The sequence below is a fragment of the Emydura macquarii genome, unplaced genomic scaffold (genome assembly GCF_026122565.2).
Source record: "Emydura macquarii macquarii isolate MOO-44397 ecotype Brisbane River unplaced genomic scaffold, CSIRO-AGI_Emac_v2 contig_2205, whole genome shotgun sequence".
Classification (NCBI taxonomy): Eukaryota; Metazoa; Chordata; order Testudines; family Chelidae; genus Emydura; species Emydura macquarii.
Window position 1 is genome coordinate 11,574,330 of NW_027132342.1, and position 21,958 is coordinate 11,596,287.

General features: G+C 46.0%; 1 long non-coding RNA gene across 1 annotated transcript in view; it reads right to left on the reverse strand.

The window, feature by feature from the left end:
• LOC137160659 (uncharacterized) overlaps window positions 1-21,958 on the reverse strand; it is a 45,565-nt gene that overhangs the window by 14,764 nt on the left and 8,843 nt on the right. The window lies entirely within an intron of this gene.

Consider the following 21,958-nt stretch of genomic DNA (forward strand, 5'->3'; position numbering starts at 1 on the left):
TCTAGACCAGCGGTTCTCAACCGGTGGTACTTCGAAGAAGGCTGGGTGGTACGCGAGCCATACCACACCGCCGAATCCGCTGCCGGAAGTGCCCACCCACCGCCTCAAAACCCTGCCGCCAAAAAGGGGCAAACGGCGGAAGGGTTTCGGCGGAGGGCATTGTTCCCCCCATGTAACCTGCCGCCGCCGCAAAACCCCGCCGCCGCCAAAAGTCCCCCCCCCTTTTTTTCCCCGAGTAGTACTCGGGAAAAAAAGGTTGAGAACCGCTGATCTAGACCATCCCTGACAGGTGTTTGTCTAACCTGATCTTAAAAATATCCAATGATGGAGATTCCACAACCTCTCTAGGCAATTTTTGCTAGTGCTTAACTACCATGACAGTTAGGATGTTTTTCCTAATGTCCAATCTAAACTGCCCTTGCTGCAATTTAAGCCCATTGCTTTTTGTCCTATCTTCAGAGGTTAAGGAAAACAATTTTTCTCCCTCCTCCTTCTAACAATCTTTTATGTACTTAAAAACTGTCATGTTCCCCCTCAGTCTTCACTACTCTAGACTAAACAAACCCAATTTTTTCAATCTTCTCTCATAGGGTCATGCTTTAATCATTTTTGTTGCTCTTCTCTGGATTCTCTCTAATTTGTCCACATCTTTTCTGAAATGTTGCACCCAGAACTGGACACAATATTCCAGATGAGGCCTAATCAGCACAGAGCAGAGTGGAAGAATTGCTTCTCCTGTCTTGCTTACAACACTCCTGCTAATACATCCCAGAATGTTTGCTTTTTTTGCAACAGTGTTACACTGTTGACTCATATTTCAACTGGTGATCCATTTGACCCTCAGATCCCTTTCTACAATAGTCTTTCCTATGGAGTCATTTCCCATTTTGTATGTGTGCAATTAATTGTTCCATCCTAAATGGAGCACTTTGCATTTGTCCTTACTGAATTTCACCCTATTTACTTCAGAACATTTCTCCAGTTTGTCCAGATCATTTTGAATTTTGACCCCACTCCATATGCCCTTCCAACTTGACTGTGAACCACTGATAACTACTCTTTGGGAACAGTTTTCCAACTAGTTATGCACCCAGCTTATAGTAGCTTCATCTAGGTCAGGGGTTCTCAACCGGTGGTACGCGGAAGCCGGCTCAGTGGTACGCGAGGCAAACCGCGCCGCCGATTCCGCCGCCGAATTCCCCCCCCCCCGCCGCCGAGAAACCCTGCCGCCGATTCCCCCCCCGCAGCCGCCGACAAATGCTGCTGCTGATTCCCCCCCCAGGGCCGAGAAACCCGCCCGCCGCCGTTCCCCCCCCCCACCGCCGATTCCCCCCCCAGCCGCCGAGAAAACCTGACACCCCTGCTCTCCCCCGCCTGCTGAGAAAAGCCGCCGCTGCCGTTCTTCCCTCCCCCCGCTGAATCATGCCCCCTTGCTGCTGCTGAAAACGGGCAAATGGCTGTAGGGTTTCGGCGGAGGGCATTGATTGAAAGTGCTTACTGCGCTTATTTTCAGAGTAGTACTCTGGCCAGGTACAGTCAGGTGAAGTGGTACTTGACCTGACTGTACCTGACCGGAGTGGTACTCGGGAAAAAAAGGTTGAGAACCGCTGATCTAGGTTGTATTTCCCTAGTTTGTTATGAGAAAGTCATGCAAGACAGACAAAAGCCTTACTAAAGTCAAGATTTCCACATCTACTGCTTCCCCCAATCCACAAGGCTTGTTACCCTGTCAAAGAAAGCTATCAGGTTGGTTTGACAGAAGTTGTTCTTGACAAATCCATGCTGTCTGTTACTTTTACCTTATTAGCTCCTAGGCGTTTGCAAATTGATTGTTTAGTTATTTGTTTCATTATCTCTCTGGGTACTGAAATTAAGCTGACTGGTCTTATAAACTGGTTTTATAGATTTGGTACTATGTTTGCCCTTTTCTAGGCCTCTGGAATCTCTCCTATCTTCCCTGACTTTTTGAAGATAATCGCTAATGGTTCAGATATCTCCTCAATCAGTTCCCTGAGTATTCTAGTATGTATTTTATCAAGGTCTGGAACCCTGAAGACAGCTAACTTGTGTAAGTAATTTTTAACTTGTTCTTTCCCTATTTTATCCTTATGTCCTATCTCATTTACACTAGCATTCACTATGTTAGATATCCAATTGTTACTAACCTTTTTGGTGAAAACAAACAGAAAAGTAATTGAGTATTTCTGCCATTTCCTGTTACGGTTTTTCCCTCCTCAGTGAGTAACAGGTCTACCCTGTCCTTGTTCTTCCTCTTGCTTCTAATGTATTTGTAGAATATTTTCTCCTTACCCTTTGTCTCTAGCTAATTTAATCACATTTTGTGCATTGGCCTTTCTAATTAGTCCAACATGGATAATATTGATGTCATTTTTATTGTGTTTCTAGGAATCTTATCCACTTGAGTAGTCCTACTGCTACTGAAATGCTTAAGTGTTGCAGGATCAAAACCTATATTTAGTGCTATAACATGATTGAGAATTACAGCTGCACATTAGTCTATAATTTTTTCAAGCTTCTGTTCAAGTAAGTATTTCAGTAACAGTGTCACATGCCCCTCCTGTATTGTAACCACACAGAAGCTACATAAAAATGTATGCAATTTACAGCAATAGTAACTTAGAAATGGGTACCTCTATATTTTTATCTAACTATATCTTTATCATATTACAAGTGGATACTCTTAACCAGTCAATCTGCAGTAATATTTATTGATCGACAAGATTTTCAGAAGTGACTAGTGATTTTTGGGTGTCTCTGTTTTTGGGACTCCAACCTCAGATACCTAGAATAGGTCTGATTTTTAGAAAGTGCTGAGCACTCACCCTCTTGAAATCAGGTCTCTTCATGGTGTCTCATGTTCAGGTCTCAAAAACAGACACTGAAAATCATAGCCACCTTTGAAAATCTTGGCCAAAATGACTTTTCTGGTAGAGGAAAAATGATATCACTGCTTTTTTCTTTCCCTCAGCATCAGTATTTCAGTCCCAGTTTATATTCCAAGGGCTAAATTCTCCCCTGGCATACTGTACATCCTTGTGGAGCCTGATTGACTTCAATATATTTTTTAAAATAAAGATACAATTTTACCCTATATTAACCTTATTAAAAATCCTGAATCTAGGCTAATGTTTCAGATAGTAGCCCTGGGCAGCACATGACTCTGCCATTGGGAAGGCGGGGATGGAGGGAGGGAGGGAGAGTACCCCGTCCCCCACAAGGCCCTGCCACTCACGGCTCTTTGCCCTCTCCCCCCAGAGCTGCCTGCACTCTGCTCATGCCTCTTGGGGGAGAGGGCGAAGAGACGTGATCGACAAGCAGGGAGGGGGCAAAGAGGTGTGAGCGGGAAGGGGCCAAAGAAGAGGGCATGGAGGGAGCTCAGGGAAGGAGGAGAAAAGGCGCGAGCAGTGTGCGGGGGGCCTTGAGGGAGGGGTCAGAGTAGGAGTGTGGTCTGGTGTGCAGCGTGGGCAGGGCCTTGGAGGCAGTGTCTGTTTGGGGAGGCTTAGCCTCCCCAAGCCTCTTATACCCGCTGCCCATGATAGTAACATTAGTGTGTACTATTTGTATTGTAGTAATCCTTACGGGCTCCAGTCCCATGGTGTTAGGAACTGTACAAACATCAAAGTTCAGGGCAACTGCACCTATATCCCCCTCTATGGTCAGCTCTCAGCTCCTGATGCCCCAGCTGTCACCCTTCTTCAGCAGACACATGCATCTCTTCCCCTCCTGACTGGAGAATTTCCAGACTGCACAGTTCCTTGCCTACACTATGAATTCCCTAGCACACTCACATTGCCTGAGCACAGCAGGCTTGCTTCGCTTCTCTTCAGAGGCCATACAGTATGATTAGCTAGTTAAGTTACCACATGGCTCTTTCCAAGCAAGTACATCTATTCTTAAGGTGAAAGCATTACAGAGAACATATTTAAAAGAACCTATATCCATACAAATAAGCTTACCAGAGATTCCCACCCACTCCCAACTCTAACAATGGCTCTGGCTGGTTAACAGTTCTTCAAATGGCACTAATGGTTTTTCCTGTGGTCACAAGTTATTAGCTGTAAACTCAGAACAAGCACACCCATGAATCTGAGTCACTCCTTTATGCAGTTTGGGCCTCCGATTTGGTCCTCATGTAACATGTAGTCAGCAAACAGTGGTTTCTCTTAAGGGCACAGCTTCAGAAGGATGGTTTCAGAGGTGGGTAACTTGCATTCCCCTTCTCCCAACTATTTCCTAGGAAAACCACTCAACTATGAGTTCATAGAATATTAGAGTTGGAAGGGACCTCAGGAGGTCATCTAGTCCAACCCCCTGCTCAAAGCAGGACTAACCTCAGCTATATCATCCCAACCAGGGCTTTGTCAAGCCTCAGCTTAAAAACCTGTAAGGATGGAGATTCCACCACCTCCCTAGGTAACCCATTCCAATGCTTCACCACCCTCCTAGTAAAAAACTTTTTCCTAATGTCCAACCTAGACCTCCCGCCCTGCAACTTGAGACCGTTGCTCCTTGTTCTGTCATCTGCCACCACCGAGAACAGCCTAGCCCCATCCTCCCTGGAACCCCCTTTCAGGTAGTTAAAAGCTGCTATCAAATCCCCCCTCACTCTTCTCTTTTGCAGACTAAACAAGCCCAGTTCCCTCAGCCTCTCCTCATAAGTCCTGTGCTCCAGCCCCTAATCATTTTGGTTGCCCTCCGCTGCACTCTCTCCAAATTGTCCACATCTTTTTTGTAGTGGGGGGCCCAAAACTGGACACAGTATTCTAAATGCGGCCTCACCAATGCCGAATAGAGGGGAATAATCACTTCCCGTGACCTGCTGGCAATGCCCCTCCTAATGCAGCCCAATATGCCATTAGCCTTCTTGACAACCAGGGCACACTGCTGACTCATATCCAGCTTTTTATCCACCGTTACCCCCAGGTCCTTTTCTGCAGAGCTGCTGCCCAGCTCGTTGGTCCCCAGTCTATAGCTGTGCATGGGATTCTTCCTTCCTAAGTGGAGGACTCTGCACTTGTCCTTGTTGAACCTCATTAGATTTCTTTTGGCCCAATCCTCCAGTTTGTTTAGGTCACTCTGTATCCTATCCCTACCCTCCAGGGTATCTACCACTCCCCCCAGCTTAGTGTCGTCCGCAAACTTGCTGAGGGTGCAATCTACCCCATCCTCCAGATCATTAATAAAGATGTTGAACAAAACCGGCCCCAGGACAGACCCCTGGGGCACTCCGCTTGTGACCGGTTGCCAGCTAGACATGGAGCCATTGATCACTACACGTTGAGCCCTATGCTCTAGCCAGTTCTCTATCCATTTTATAGTCCATTCATCCAACCCATACTTCTTTAACTTGCTGATAAGAATACTGTGAGAGACAGTATCAAAAGCTTTGCTAAAGTCAAGGTATATCACATCCACCGCCTTCCCTACATCCACAGAGCCAGTCACCTCATCATGGAAAGCAATCAGGTTGGTCAGGCATGACTTTCCCTTGGTGAATCCGTGTTGACTGTTCCTGATCACCTTCCTCTCCTCCAAGTGCCTTAAAATGGATTCCTTAAGGACCTGCTCCATGATTTTTCCAGGGATTGAGGTGAGGCTGACCGGTCTGTAGTTCCCTGGATCCTCTTTCCTCCCTTTTTTGAAGATGGGCACTATATTTGCTTTTTTCCAGTCCTCAGGGACCTCCCCCTGTTGCCACGAGCTTTCAAAGATAATAGCCAATGGCTCTGAAATCACCTCAGCCAACTCCCTCAGCACCCTCGGGTGCATTGCATCCGGCCCCATGGACTTGTGTATGTCCAATCCTTCTAAATAGTCTTGGACCCGTTCCTTCAGCACTGTGGGATGTTTGCCTCCTTCCCATTCTGTGCCACCCAGTACAGCAGTCTGGGAGCTGATCTTGTCTGTGAAGACAGAGGCAAAAAAGGCATTGAGTACCTCAGCTTTCTCCACATCCTCCGTCACTAGGTCGCCCCCTCATTCTTTAAGGGGCCCACTCTTTCCCGAATCTTCCTCTTGTTGGCAACATGCCTGTAGAAACCCTTCTTGTTCCCCTTCACGTCCCTTGCTAGCTGCAACTCCAATTGTGCTTTGGCCTTCCTGATTTCATTCCTGCACGTTCGAGCAGTGTTTATATAATCCTCCCTAGTCACCTGACCAAGCTTCCACTTCTTGTAAGCTTCTTTTTTGCGTTTAAGTTCGCCAAGGACATCTTTGTTAAGCCAAGCTGGACGCCTACCATATTTGCTATTCTTTCCGCACATCGGGATGGTTTGCTCTTGTGCCCTCAATAAGGTCTCTTTAAAAAACAGCCAGCTCTCTTGGGTTCCTTTCCCCCTCATATTAGCCTCCCAGGGAATCCTGCTCATCAGTTCCCTGAGGGAGTCAAAGTCCGCTTTTCTGAAGTCCATGGTCCGTATCCTGCTGCTCTCCTTCCTTCCTTTCGTCAGGATCCTGAACTCGACCATCTCATGGTCACTGCTGCCTAGGTTGCCACCCACTTCTACTTCCCCTACCAACTCTTCTCTGTTTGTGAGCAGCAGATCAAGAGAAGCTCGGCCCCTAGTTGGTTGCTCCAGCACTTGCACCAGGAAATTGTCTGCAACACTCTCCAAAAACTTCCTGGATTGTTTGTGCTCTGCTGTATTGCTCTCCCAGCAGATGTCAGGGTGATTGAAGTCTCCCACGAGAATCAGGCCCTGTGAACTGGAAACTTTCCCTAGTTGAGCAAAGAAAGCCTCATCCACCTCATCCTCCTGGTCTGGTGGTCTGTAACAGACACCCACCAGGACATCACGCTTATTGTTCTTGCTTCTAAGCTTAACCCAGAGACACTCAACTGACTTATCTCCAGTTTCATACTGGAGCTCAGAGCAGTCATAGTGCTCTCTTACATACAGTGCAATGTTCAATGTTGTCTGGCCCATTGTTTTGAAAGAGTCCTTTGAAGCTCATAACACTTCCTAGGGTTTACATTACTCCTGTCTCCCCTTTACAGAATTTACATGTAATCCCAGAACAACAAACATTTGCATTTTCTATACAATGAACTCCTAAAATACTTAAACTTAATTCAATAATGTTTGTTCAGAATATTGAAGGAAATTGCCATATCAGTCATATACAACCAAAAGTTAGTATCTTCCCTGAAGAGTTTACATTTTAATTTAATAGTATTTTTTATATTCAGTAGTTCCTAGAGCCACATTATGTTAGAAACTATACAGACAAATAAACCAAGGCTAGTCCCTGCTCCAGCTATCTTAGACTCCGGGATTATACAAGTTATAATAAATAGGCAAACAGGAATGGGATGATAGGAAAAACAGTAAAGCCAAACATGTTTGCTTAAGTAGTCTCAGGAGTTGTATGCACAGAAGATGTTAGATTGGATTATTTTTAATTTGTTTGCACTAAAATGCCTTTCATCCCCACACACAAAAATTGTAAATCAAATTATTTGGCGTTTTAGGTCACAGTAATTAATCCTCTTTGGATCACAAATAAATATATTTTGAAATGAGATTGTTTTAAGGATTATGTGAACATATTCTTCTTTTCCATTGTGGGCAGTTCTCCCACTGCTATTCCAATGGCAATGCGCCACACCTGATCAGTCTGTTTGTGTATCTTCCACATCTTTGGGGTCATCCTGACAAAATGTTATTCCCCATTTAAATACTGGCACCTGGCATGCATTTTCAATATCATTTCATTTTCAACCTCTTTTCAATACCACAATGTGGTGAGTTCACACAGCTCAAGCCATTCACTCATCATAGTGCCCATGCGCTCCCTTTCTCCACCCACCCCTATGTGAACGCCTGCAGAGGTCTGGACTTGGCAATCCCTTTTGGAGAGCTGCATGTTCAGTCTTTGGCTGGAGCTGAGCCAGCATAAAGCAAATATCTACAAGACAGTGTCAGAAAAAATAAAGAAGAGGGAGCCAATTTAAAGCAATGGAGCTCCAGCAGAAGTACCTCAAGACAAAGGATAAGAACAGAACCTCACACCTGTCCTTACAATGAGCACCTGGAATGTATTTTTGCAAGGAATGCAGCCAACACCATGTTCAGAAAGGGTATTTTGTGGAAAACTATTCACCACATCAAAGAGACTTACATATAATATGGGGTCTGAGCAGGCAGACGTTCTCCTGGGCAGCCAAGTTCAGAACAACCATGAAGATTCAGCGATTACATCAGAACCCAATATGTACAGACAGGCTGAAAGTGCTATGGCAGGGAGCTCTACCAGGAAGTAATATGCTGTATCACAATTCAACTATTTAAGGGGATTTAAACACCTTTTCCAGGTGCTGGCTGTCCGCCACCACCTTGGGCAGAGCTAGAAGTTTCTCTCCACATGCTTGGATTTTTAACTCCCCTCTCTCTCTCCCAACAGTATGCCATGCTTTAAATGGCATCTGCACTGAAGACTTAAAGCTATAAAGGTTTTATTTTTCTGAAGTACCAAATCCCATAACCATTTTGTTATCCTCCTGCCTGCAGCCTGAGCAGATTTGTTTATGCTAATCTGGGTGTCAGCTCCCTGACACTACCAACCTGTTAGCCACCCACACAATCTCCTTTGGGCTATACCAACCCTTACTTTGCCTTGCAGGTTAACAATAGATGCACCCCAGTTCTCAAGTCCCTTGGAAGCTTTCCTCTGTAGTGTCCAGCCCCTTTCCCATTGAACACTCACAGAAATACCAGGTCTGCTGTCCCCAAGGGAACAGTGGACACACTAGCTTGTATGATTCAACTCAAGCTTAGACCTTGCTTAATATCACAGCATTTAGATATGTTTATAGTGAAAATACGGATAAATGTGTTGCCAAAGAGTCAAGAGACATTGACTAAGGATAATGGAAACAAAAAGTTACATACAAAACAAGCATACCATATTTTCTAGAGACAAAACTTAACTAATAGGTTAACCTCCTGTCTAAAGAAGTTTATCACCCTAAATGTCCTCTGTAGCATTTCACATAAGGCTGGTTATAATCCCATTTTCATGAATGAAGATGCACTTCCTAGGTGCCGCATAAGGGGATATCCTCTTTGCCTTCTCCTTATAGCCCCAAAGTTCGTTGTCTATACTCAGAGATAATATAATCCCCTGCTGCTTATTTTTCCTGTGTGCTCTTACCTGTTGATTTCATATCTCTGACATATGTAAATGTGCACACGTTGTGTTGGCTTAGAACAGTGTTTCTCAATTGGTGTTCCGTGGAACTCTGGGGTTCTGCGGGAACACTGTTAGGGTTCCGCGAGCAGCTGTGCTCCGCACTGCCGAAAAAGGGAAGATGTCCCGGATTTTTCGGCGGACGGTATTAAATATAAATTTAATTTATATTTAATAGAGAAACGCTGACCTAGTTGTTTGTATATAATTTGCTTATTTCGACATTTTTTTTGGGCCCACATGTAAAAATACTGTTAAGAGTTTGGGGGGTTCCGCAATTATTTATCGAGTTCAAAAGGGTTCCGTGGCCAAATTTAATTGAGAAACACTGGCTTAGAATGCTTAATTTACATGCAGACAGACAGGTGAATAAACATATTTTTTCTGACAGGAAACCTGTTTTTCCACCTCTCCTATGTTACAGAATCTAAGAACATATTTTCAGTATACATACATAAACTCCTTACCTAATATTTGTACATACATTTATCAATGACCAATGTGACACTAGCTGTCATTTAATACCTCACATGACGTTCTTTGGTGAACCAGAATGTACATATCAGAATCAGTATATTCTTGTAACCCTCTTGCCAGTTGGCATTGAGAGGTTCTTGGGTCACATTCCCCTCACCCTCCACCCCATGCGATGCTCAAAACCGCATGTACATCAGATGCTTACAGCTATAAAGATTTTATTTCCCTGACATAACAAATCCCATAACCATCAGCCAAACATGCCACCCCAGTCTTCCCTTTCCAATCCAACTGATGGTCACTCTCCTTCCCAGTAGACTACGTCACCGCTCCCAACCTCCCTCCTGTTCAAGATGTTGGCATCACATAAAAAAAATGTATGGCAAATATTTACTGTAGCAGCAGATAAAGAAATGGAAAAGGCAGTAGACAATGTACTTTGGTCACAATTGTAGCAGTGCATGGAGATTTTAGGTACAATTAAATCTTATGAGGCAAATTGCCAAAAGTCAGGATACAGAGACATTTCAAAATGCATAGATTAACAATGTCTTGAAAACATTCACTCAGTTAAGTTAATTCCCAATATAGTTAATGTTTCCCTTTCACTACTGTACTAGCTGGGCCAACACCATCATGATAAAGAGCAGTGGTGCATATCTTCCAGGTTTGCCCATTGCTTTTTTGAATAAGACCTTTCTGTGTCTCCTGTGGACATACCAGAAAGTACCATCCCAATGTAAGGACAGTCTGCAGGGATGCACATGCAGTTATTAACCTGCCTCCTGCCCTCCCCACTCACACATCCACCACTACTGGTACCTGGGTCCTATAGAAGTCCTAAGGGGAAAGAAAATAAGAAAATGTCTTATCTCGAACCCCTGAATGGGAAAAGAGACAGGAATGGCATTACAGAATTGTGGGGAAAGCACCATTTGATCATTATTAGAAAGGAGATTAGTACTTGGACACTAAATATTTGTGCTTTTTTGGATTTCCTTCAACACCTACAACACTACAGCCCATGTACAGGAAATGAGAGAATGAGAACAAAGACCTTCAGGAAACTAGTGACTGCATCCCAACAGAAGGCCACAAAGGCAGAAGGATGTAGTGATGGTTTCCTGGAGCAATTCCATAGGCTCAAAAGGGAGCATATGTTCCTGGAAAGGGACATATATGCTGCACACAATGTAGAGGCAAACAGCTGCACTGGAATACATTTTGTTATAAAGGTCAAGTATAGCACCCCAAACTAGCCCAGTCTTGCAAACTATGAACATATCATATTAGCACCTCACTTTGGACCAACCAAATTTCAGGCCCTCCCCGCACCAGTTAACTCCCCTGGACATGGAAAAGGAGAACAGTTTTGAATACCCCACCTCCAGAAGTAAATGAACATTCAACATGCTGAGCATGCCCAAGATAAAAGGTGTAAAAAATAGGGATGATGTCATGGTAGGGGGTCAATTATAGACCACAAGTCAGGAACAGAAGGTGGATGAGGCATTTCTAGAACAAAACAAATATCCAGAACACAAAGTCCCTTAGTACTACCAGATCTTAACTACCTAGACATCTATTGGAAAAGTAATATGGCAAAACACAAAGTTTCCAATACGTTCTTGGAATGTATTAGCAACATTGTTTTGTTCCAGAAAAAGAAGGAAGTAAAAGACAGTTACTTACCTTGTAACTGTTGCTCTTTGAGATGTGTTGCTCATGTCCATTCCATTCTAGGTGTGTGCACACCTCCATGCACAGTTACTGGAATTTTTTTTCTCCTTAGCAGTATCCGTAGGGCTGGCTCCGGCACCTCTTGGAGTCCTGCGTACATGCCATGGTATATGAGGTGCTGCCGGCCCTGCACCCCTCCGTTTCTTCTTGCTGTCAACTCCAACAGTGGGGACAGAGGGCAGGTCATGGATGGACACAAGTAACACATCTCGAAGAACAACAGTTACAAGGTAAGTAACTGTCTTTTCTTCTTCGAGTGCTTGCTCACGTCAATTCCATTCTAGGTGACTCACAAGCAATACCTTGGAGGCGGCTTCAGAGTTCACTGGTGAGCTTTTCGCAGCACTGCCCTGCCAAAGCTGGTGTAGTGGGATATGAAGGTGTGCACTGATGACCAGGTAGCAGCCTTACATATGTCTTGAATGGGCACCGATGAGGCCTGCTTTCTGGTAGAATGGGCTGTGACTATTCTTGGAAGAGGAACCTTTGCCTGCTCATAGCAGAACCTGATTCAGGAGGTTATCCAAGAAGAGATCTGCTGAGTAGGGACAGGTGAGCCTTTCATCCTATTGGCCACTGCCACAAAAAGCAGTGTGGACTTACGGAATAGTTTTGTCTGTTCAGTGTAGAATGTTAGCGTTCTTCGTATGTCGAGAGTGTGCATGAGGCTGAAGCATGAGGCTTTGGGAAGAAAACGGGCAGGAAAATATCCTGATTGAAATGAAACCGGAACATTACCTTGGGCAAGAAGGCTGGGTGAGGCCGCATCTGGACCTTGTCCTTATAGAAGACCATATAAGGTGGCTCTAAGGTAAGTGCTCTGATCTCAGATACCCTCCTAGCCAAGGTGATTGCTACTAGAAAGGCCACCTTCCAGGACAGCAACAATAAGGGGCAGGTTGCCAAGGGCTCAAATGAGGCCCCATGAGCCTGGAGAGAACCAGATTTAGATCTCAGTGAGGTAATGGATCCCTATCCTGGGGGTAGAAATTCTCTGTGCCCTTCAGGAACCTAACTGCCAATTCATGGGGAAAAAATGATTTCCCTTGAATTGGGGGATGAAAGGCGGAAATAACCGCCAGTTGCACCTTCAGTGAAGTGATAGTTAGGCCTTGGAGTTTAAGGTGTAACAGGTAGTCTAAAACAGTCTGGATTGAAGCCTGCTGGGTTGAGACTCCCCGGGATGATGCACAACATGCAAACCTTTTCCACTTGGCTAGATACGATGCCCTAGTGGAAAGTTTTCTGCTACCCATTAGGATTTGTTGCACCCGAGAAGAACAAGAAGCTTGTTCCTCTGGGTTCAACCACTCAGCCTCCACACCATCAGGTGCAGACTCCATGTCCAGGTGCAGAAGCTGCCCTTGGTCCTGGGAGAGGAGATTGTGCCAACGTGGCAACTCTAGTGGGAGGAGGGGGGGAGAAATCGACAGCTCCAGCAACGTTGTGAACCAGTGTTGCTGCAGCCACTCAGGCACTATCAGGATGACATCTGCCTTGTCCCTCTTGATTTTTAACAGGACTTTGTGAATCAGCAGAAAGGGCAGAAAGACATACGTAAGAGCTCCTGACCACGGAAGAAGAAAGGCATCGGACACCGCCCCTTTGTCAAGACCGCAAATGGAGCAGAACTGTTGGTACTTCTTGTTCAATTCAGAAGTAAAGAGGTCCACTTGGGAAAACCCCCACTTTTGGAAGATCATATCGACTACCTTCGAGTGGAGTGAGCATTCATGGCAGGGTAAGAAGGGACCTTCTGAGGTGGTCTGCTATAGCGTTCTTGATACTGAGGAGGTGGGAAGCCACAAGGTGTATATTGTGCCTTACCGCGAAGTCCCACAGACACACTGCTTCCTGGCACAGGGCCGGGGAGCAGGCCCCGCCCTGCCTGTTGATACAATACATTGCTGCAGTGTTGTCCATCAGAACCTGCACTACCTTGCCTGTTGAAAGGGGGAGGAACACTCCGCATGCCAACTGTATCTCCTGAGCTCTCTGATTGTTTTGTGTAACCCGCAATCCTCCTTTGACCAGGTCACCTAGGTACTGTGTTCAGAGCTGATATAGGCCCCCCATTGCAGGTCCAAAGCATCCAATATCAGGGTGACCGAGGGAACCAGTTCTTCGAAAGGCATCCCTTGCATCACCAGCTAGGGATCTAGCCACCAACTTAGGGAGGATAGGACCTGTGGAGGTATGGTGACCACTGTTTCCAAGGAGTACCTGCTTGGGGCGTACACCGAGGCCAGCCATGACTGGAGCGGACGGAATCTTAGATGTGCATGACATATCACGTATGTGCAAGCAGCAATATGGCCCATCAGCTGCAAGCAAGTCTGTGACGTCATAAGGGGATAGGCGCAAAGGCACGTGATAAAGCTCGACATGGCCTTGAACCAAGGCTGCAGCAGAAAAGCTCTGACTTGCATGGAGTTGAACGGCCCCAATGAATTCTATTCTCTGAACTGGTACTAATGTGGACTTTTGTTCATTCACCAGCAGACCTAGGCAATGACAAGTGGCACATACCAAGTCGAGACTGGACTGGACCTGAGACTGGGACCTGCCTTTGATGAGCCAGTTGTCCAGATATGGGTAAATCTGCACACCCCGTCATCTGAGATGTGTGGCTACCACCGCTATGACCTTTGTAAATACCCTTAGGGTGGAAGACAGGCCAAAGGGGAGGGGCATAAACTGGAAATGGTAATGACTCACCACGAATCAGAGAAACCACCTGTGCCCGGGAAATATCGTGATATGAAAATATGCATCCTTCAGTCGATGGCAGCATACCAGTCTCCTGGATCCAGGGAGAGGATAATGGATGCTAGGGAGACCATGTGAACTTGAGCCTTTTGAGGTACTTGTTCAGCCCACACAGAACTAAATGGGTCTGAGGCCCCATTTTGCCTTGGGGATGAGGAAGCACCAGGAATAAAAACCCCTTCTCCTCATGTCCAATGGAACTTGCTCCACAGCCCCCACTTTGAGAAGGCTCTCCATCTCTTGCATTCGGAGTTGATCATGAAAGGGGTACCTGAAGAGGGATGGGGAAGGAGGGTTGTGGGGTGGGGGTGAGAGGGAAAGAAAACTGTAGGGTGTAGCCCGCTGCAATGATTCTAAGGACCCAACAGTTGAATGTAAATTTGAGCCCACTTGGAAAGGAAGGGGGCAAGGCAGTTCAGGAACTGTAGGGAAGGCGGATCCTGACTGGAGACTAGAAAACTGTCCTCAGGTGCACCATCAAAATGACTGGTGCTGCCCACTGGAGCGCTGGGAGGGGCCTGGTTGGGAAGCTGACAAAGAGGACAGGGTCAGTCGGCATCTTCTGAAATTTTTATCCCTGTCTCTCCTTCTGTAGGAACCAAAGAGCGAGGCCTGAACTGCTTTCTTGAGGCCTGGGGCATGTAAAGGTCCAGTGAATGCAAGGTGGCCCTCGAGTCCTTCAACCCATGGAGTTTGGCATTCATCTGGTCTGAAAAAAGTGCACTACCATTGAACGGAAGGTCCTGGATGGATTGCTGCACTTCTTGGGACAAAGCTAATGACTGCAGCCATGAACACCAGCACATGGCCACAGCCAAAGTCATAGCTCTCATCGTTGAGTCCGCTGCGTCTGAGGCTGCCTGCAGGGCGGCTCTGACCACTGTTCTACCTTTCTCAAGAATAGTTATAAGGTCTAGTGCTTGCTCTTGAGGTAAAGCCTCACCAAAGCGCTTAAGGGAGTCCCAGAGGTTGTAACTGTACCTCCCTAATAATGCTGGCTGGTTGGCAATTCTAAACTGAAGGCTTGCCGTGGAATAAACCTTCCTATTGAATAAATCTAGCTTTTGTAGTCCTTGTTTTTTGGCATGGAGCTTGACTGAACCTGCCTGTCCTGTTTGTTTGCAGCCGCCACTACTAAGAATCCCGGTGAAGGACGCGTGAAAAGATACTCAAATCCTTCAGCCCTTTTGGAATTTGGTGGCAAAGACGATTGGGTTTGCCACAGGCCCTTAACCAGCTTGAGAACCCCTTCATGAACTGGCAGGGTGCCATGGCTGCCAGGACATCGAACTGCTTGTCTGAAGTTTCTTTGAGCTACTCTGCTTCCAAGCCCAGATTAGAGGTCACCCTCTTAAGGAGCTCCTGGTGGGCTCTAAAATCATCCACCCAGTCAGATGGGCTTGCAGTAGTCACCTCGTCCGGGCATGAAGAGGATGACTGTACCAGTACAGGGAGATCTCTCCCTGTGGTGGGGGCACTGATGCTGACGTCCCCTGCTGGGGGTCAGAGTCTACTTCCGACCCTGAATCCTGACGTCCTTCTGGAGCCCCCAATAGTTTCTCTGATGACCGACAGGAATACGGGCCCAGGGGCCATGGGGAACACCCATGGGTTCCAATATGACCATTGAATGGGCCATTGACTCTAGAGCCAACTCAATGGTGAGGGTCCTGGGCCTTGGTCTCGGGGTTTTGGGTCGTGGCAGTGGTTGGGGTGGGCAACGGGCCTGTCCCCTCCCAAAGGATAAGAGTCACTTGCTGAGGACCACGGGGGAGCTCCCACTGACTCCTTCCAGCTGTCCCATGGTGACTCATGCCAGCGTCTGAGCAACGGTGATCAGTTCCTCAATCTTTTAGACCGCTAGTGGTCCGTGGCACAATGACGCGCGTGGGGCGTCGGGGAACGGGACCTTGAGGACTGGTGGCGGGACTGTCCCGCTCAGTACCATGGGGACTCATGCAGGGAAGTCAAAGAGCTCTGTGTCGAAGGATCCCTCGCTGGAGACCATCTTCGAATGGCTGTATCGGTAGCTCTTTAATGACCTGATAATCAAAAAGGAATACTACAAAAAATGAAAACATGGACAAATTGCTAATGAAGATAAAAAATAAACAAGAATGTAGGGACAAAATTAGAAAAGCTAGGGCACAAAATGAGTTATGCCTAGCAAAGAACATAGAAGGAAATAGGATGAGATTCTCTAAATACATTAGGATCAAGAGAAAGACAAAGCAAAGTGTAGGTCCTATCTACTTAGCAAAGAAGGAGAAATAATGATGACATCAAGAAAGCCGAGATGTTTAATGCCTATTTTGTTTCACTCGTCACTAACAAGAGTAATGGTGACCAAATACTCAGTAAAAGTAATATTGACAAGGGGGAAGGAATACAAGCCAAACTAGGGAAAGATCAGGTTAAAGAAAACTTATATAAGTTGGATGTATTCAAGTCATCAGGGCCTGATGAAATTCAACCTAGGGTACTTAAGGATCTAGCTGAAGCAATCTCAGAACCATTAGTAATTATCTTCAAGAACTTTGGAAGACAGGTGAGATTTCAGAAGAAGAGAATGGGAAAACATAGTACCTATCTTTAAAAAGGGGAACAAGGATGACCTGGGAATTACCTGGAAAAATACTGAAACAGCTTATAAAAAAAAAATCAATCACTCTGTAATCACCTAGGGGATAATAGTGTACTAAGGAATACTCCTCATGGATTTGTCAAGAATAAATCATTTGAATTTGAAACAACCTGATTTCCTCCTTTGACATGCTTACTGTCTTAGTGGATACAGGAGCAGTAGATATGATACCTTGATTTCACTAAGGATTTTGACACATGACATTCTCAGAAACAAACAAGTGAAATGTGACCTCCCGAAGAAAGAGAACCCATGTGCCCACCATGCAGATAGAAGTAAGGAATCGTTTTCATCCTCTCTGCACAAGTACTACGGCGGAGAATGATTTGGAGGACCCTTCAGAGGGAATAGATCAGAAGGAGACCCGTTTGATCAGAAGGCAAGGGATGCATTCTCTTAGGGATGGGGGTTCCACGACCACCATTCCGAAGAGGAAGAGAAGGGTGATGGTGGTCGGGGACTCTCTCCTAAGAGGGACGGAGTCATCCATCTGCTGTCCAGACCGGGAAACTAGAGAAGTGTGCTGCTTGCCTGGAGCTAGGATTACGGATGTGATGGAGAGACTGCCAAAACTTATCAAGTCCTCAGACCGCTACCCCTTCCTGCTTCTGCACGTGGGCACCAATGACACTGCCAAGAATGATCTTGAGCGGATCACTGCGGACTATGTGGCTCTGGGAAAAGAGATAAAGGAGTTTGAAGTGCAAGTGGTGTTCTCATCCATCCTCCCTGTTCAGGGAAAAGGCCCAGGTAGGGACCATCGCATTACGGAAGTAAATGCGTGGTTACGCAGGTGGTGTCGAAGAGAGGGCTTTGGATTCTTCGATCATGGAATGCTGTTCCAGGAAGAAGGATTACTAGGAAGAGACGGGATTCATCTAATGAAGACAGGGAAGAGTATCTTCGCAGACAGGCTGGCTAACCTAGTGAGGAGGGCTTTAAACTAGGTTCGACGGGGGACGGGGACCTAAGCCCGAAGGTTAGGGGGGAAGAGGGACACCACAAGGAAGCAGAAGGAGGAGGGTGCAGCAGGGGAGGCCTCCCGATTCATACAGCGAAAGTAGGCCAGTCGGCTACTTATCTCAAGTGCCTGTACACAAATGCAAGAAGCCTGGGAAACAAGCAGGAAGAACTGGAAGTCCTGGCACAGTCAAGAAACTACGACATGATTGGAATAACTGAGACTTGGTGGAATAACTCTCACGATTGGAGCGCTGTCATGGATGGGTATAAACTGTTCAGGAAGGACAGGCAGGGGCAAAGGGGGGAGGAGTTGCACTGTATGTAAGAGAGCACTATGACTGCTCTGAGCTCCAGTATGAAACTGGAGATAAGCCAGTTGAGAGTCTCTGGGTTAAGTTTAGAAGCAAGAACAATAAGCGTGATGTCATGGTGGGTGTCTGTTACAGACCACCAGACCAGGAGGATGAGGTAGATGAGGCTTTCTTTACTCAACTAGGGAAAGTTTCCAGTTCACAGGACCTGATTCTCATGGGGGACTTCAATCACCCTGACATCTGCTGGAAGAGCAATACAGCAGAGCACAAAGAATCCAGGAAGTTTTTGGAGAGTGTCGCTGACAATTTCCTGGTGCAAGTGCTGGAGCAACCAACTAGGGGCCGAGCTTCTCTTGATCTGCTGCTCACAAACAGAGAAGAGTTGGTAGGGGAAGTAGAAGTGGGTGGCAACCTAGGCAGCAGTGACCATGAGATGGTCGAGTTCAGGATCCTGACGAAAGGAAGAAAGGAGAACAGCAGGATACGGACCATGGACTTCAGAAAAGCGGACTTTGACTCCCTCAGGGAACTGATGGGCAAGATTCCTTGGGAGGCTAATATGAGGGGGAAAGGAACTCAAGAGAGCTGGCTGTATTTTAAAGAGACCTTATGGAGGGCACAAGAGCAAACCATCCCAATGTGCAGAAAGAATAGCAAATATGGTAGGTGTCCAGCTTGGCTTAACAAAGATGTCCTTGGCGAACATAAACGCAAAAAAGAAGCTTACAAGAAGTGGAAGCTTGGTCAGATGACTAGGGAGTATTATAAAAACACTGCTCGAATGTGCAGGAATGAAATCAGGAAGGCCAAAGCGCAATTGGAGTTGCAGCTAGCAAGGAAAGTGAAGGGTAACAAGAAGGGTTTCTACAGGCATGTTGCCAACAAGAGGAAGGTTCGGGAAAGTGTGGGCCCCTTAGAGAATGAGGGAGGCGACCTAGTGACGGAGGATGTGGAGAAAGCTGAGGTACTCAATGCCTTTTTTGCCTCTGTCTTCACAGACAAGATCAGCTCCCAGACTGCCGTACTGGGTGGCACAGAATGAGAAGGAGGTGAACACCCCGCAGTGCTGAAGGAACGGGTTCAAGACTATTTAGAAGGATTGGACATTCACAAGTCCATGGGGCCGGATGCAATGCACCCGAGGGTGCTGAGGGAGTTGGCTGAGGTGATTTCAGAGCCATTGGCTATTATCTTTGAAAGCTCGTGGCAATTGGGGGAGGTCCCTGAGGACTGGAAAAAAGCAAATATAGTGCCCATCTTCAAAAAAGGGAGGAAAGAGGATCCAGGGAATTACAGACCAGTCAGCCTCACCTCAATCCCTGGAAAAATCATGGAGCAGGTCCTTAAGGAATCCATTTTAAGGCACTTGGAAGAGAGGAAGGTGATCAGGAACAGTCAACATGGATTCACCAAGGGAAAGTCATGCCTGACCAACCTGATTGCTTTCTATGATGAGGTGACTGGCTCTGTGGATGCAGGGAAGGCGGTGGACGTGATATACCTTGACTTTAGCAAAGCTTTTGATACTGTCTCTCACAGTATTCTTATCAGCAAGTTAAAGAAGTATGGGTTGGATGAATGGACTATAAAATGGATAGAGAACTGGCTAGAGCATAGGGCTCAACGAGTAGTGATCAATGGCTCCATGTCTAGCTGGCAACCGGTCACAAGCGGAGTTCCCCAGGGGTCGGTCCTGGGGCCGGTTTTGTTCAACATCTTTATTAATGATCTGGAGGATGGGGTAGATTGCACCCTCAGCAAGTTTGCGGACAACACTAAGCTGGGGGAGTAGTAGATACCCTGCAAGGTAGGGATAGGATACAGAGTGACCTAAACAAACTGGAGGATTGGGCCAAAAGAAATCTAATGAGGTTCAACAAAGATAAGTGCAGAGTCCTCCACTTAGGAAGGAAGAATCCCATGCACAGCTATAGACTGGGGACCAATGAACTGGACAGCAGCTCTGCAGAAAAGGACCTGGGGGTAATGGTGGATAAAAAGCTGGATATGAGTCAGCAGTGTGCCCTGGTTGTCAAGAAGGCTAATGGCATATTGGGCTGCATTAGGAGGGGCATTGCCAGCAGGTCACGGGAAGTGATTATTCCCCTCTATTCGGAATTGGTGAGGCCGCATTTAGAATATTGTGTCCAGTTTTGGGCCCCCCACTACAAAAAGGATGTGGAAAAGTTGGAGAGAGTGCAGCGGAGGGCAACCAAAATGATTAGGGGCTGGAGCACAGGACTTATGAGGAGAGGCTGAGGGAACTGGGCTTGTTTAGTCTGCAAAAGAGAAGAGTGGGGGGGATTTGATAGCGGCCTTTAACTACCTGAAAGGGGGTTCCAGGGAGGATGGGGCTAGGCTGTTCTTGGTGGTGGCAGATGACAGAACAAGGAGCAACGGTCTCAAGTTGCAGTGGGGGAGGTCTAGGTTGGACATTAGGAAAAAGTTTTTTACTAGGAGGGTGGTGAAGCACTGGAATGGGTTACCTAGGGAGGTGGTGGAATCTCCATCCTTAGAGGTTTTTAAGCTGAGGCTTGACAAAGCCCTGGTTGGGATGATATAGCTGAGGTTAGTCCTGCTTTGAGCAGGGGGTTGGACTAGATGACCTCCTGAGGTCCCTTCCAACTCTAATATTCTATGATTCTATGACTCTATGAAATGTGATCTAGATGAAATTACTATAAAGGTAGATGCACAACTGGCTAAAAGACCATATTCAAAGAATAGTTTTCAATAGTTTGCTGTCAAACTGGGAAGGTTTATCTAATGAGGTCCCACAGAGGTCAGCCCTGAGTTCAGTACTATTCAATATTTTCATTAATGTCTTGAGTAATGGAGTAGAGTGTGGGACAGACTAAATCCCTGTATTCACACCCTAAATGCTATTGGAATAGTCTTTGTACAAGGTATGCCTTGTAAGGTATTATCTGAAAATTCAATTTGTTGGTCAATATTGTCCTGATAAAACACGTGGCAACATTTGTATGTGAAGTTATAAGATTCCCCTGTATGATGTGAACACATTTCAAACCCCACAGCCCTGCTCAGGCAGAAGTCCATAAATAGGTCTGTCCTAAACAAATGAATGTGTGCTTCTCTTAATTTGCAATAAAGCAGTAAACAGAGTTATAAGTCAGGAAGGGAAAATAAAGGAAGCTCAAACAGGTGAAAAAAAATCAGTAGGGAATATCGTACCCCATAGACTCTGTCTTCTGGTTCTCAGCTGGAAATGTTTTTCGAGAAAGGGACTGAAACTATAAAAAGGAGGGCAAACACCCCAAGGGACCCTCACTTTTCCTGCCCATTGCATTCTCTGCACCTGAGAAGATAAAGGAAATAGCTGTGGGACTTCAGGGGTGGTGATGGTTCTGACTTGAAGAGTTTGGTTAATAATCTTGCTGGTAGCATGTGGTCAGAAATTTTGCTTAAATCTAATATAGTTTGTTAGGCACAAAAAAGCATTTTCTCTTTATTTTTTTCTTGTAACAATTTATGACTTTTATGCTCCAATATTTGTACTCACTTAAAATCTTTTTAGTTAACTTGTTTTATTTAATCCTGTGTGTTTAAATTCAAGTGTCTGAGTAACTCTATTTAAGATAATTGGCTAGTGTATATTATTCCCTTTAAGGAATAATGGACTTAAGATATAAAAAAAATTTCTAGGAGAAAGTCTGGGACTGGGAGTGTTAGGGTCACCCTGAAGTACAACCCAGGCTGGTGAATGGCTGTGACTGGCAGGCGACAGATACACAAATACATCTAGGAGTACATCATACATCTGCATGCTGGTGGCTGGTTGTGAGCAGTCCAAATTGGAGGCTGCAACAGCAAGGCATTG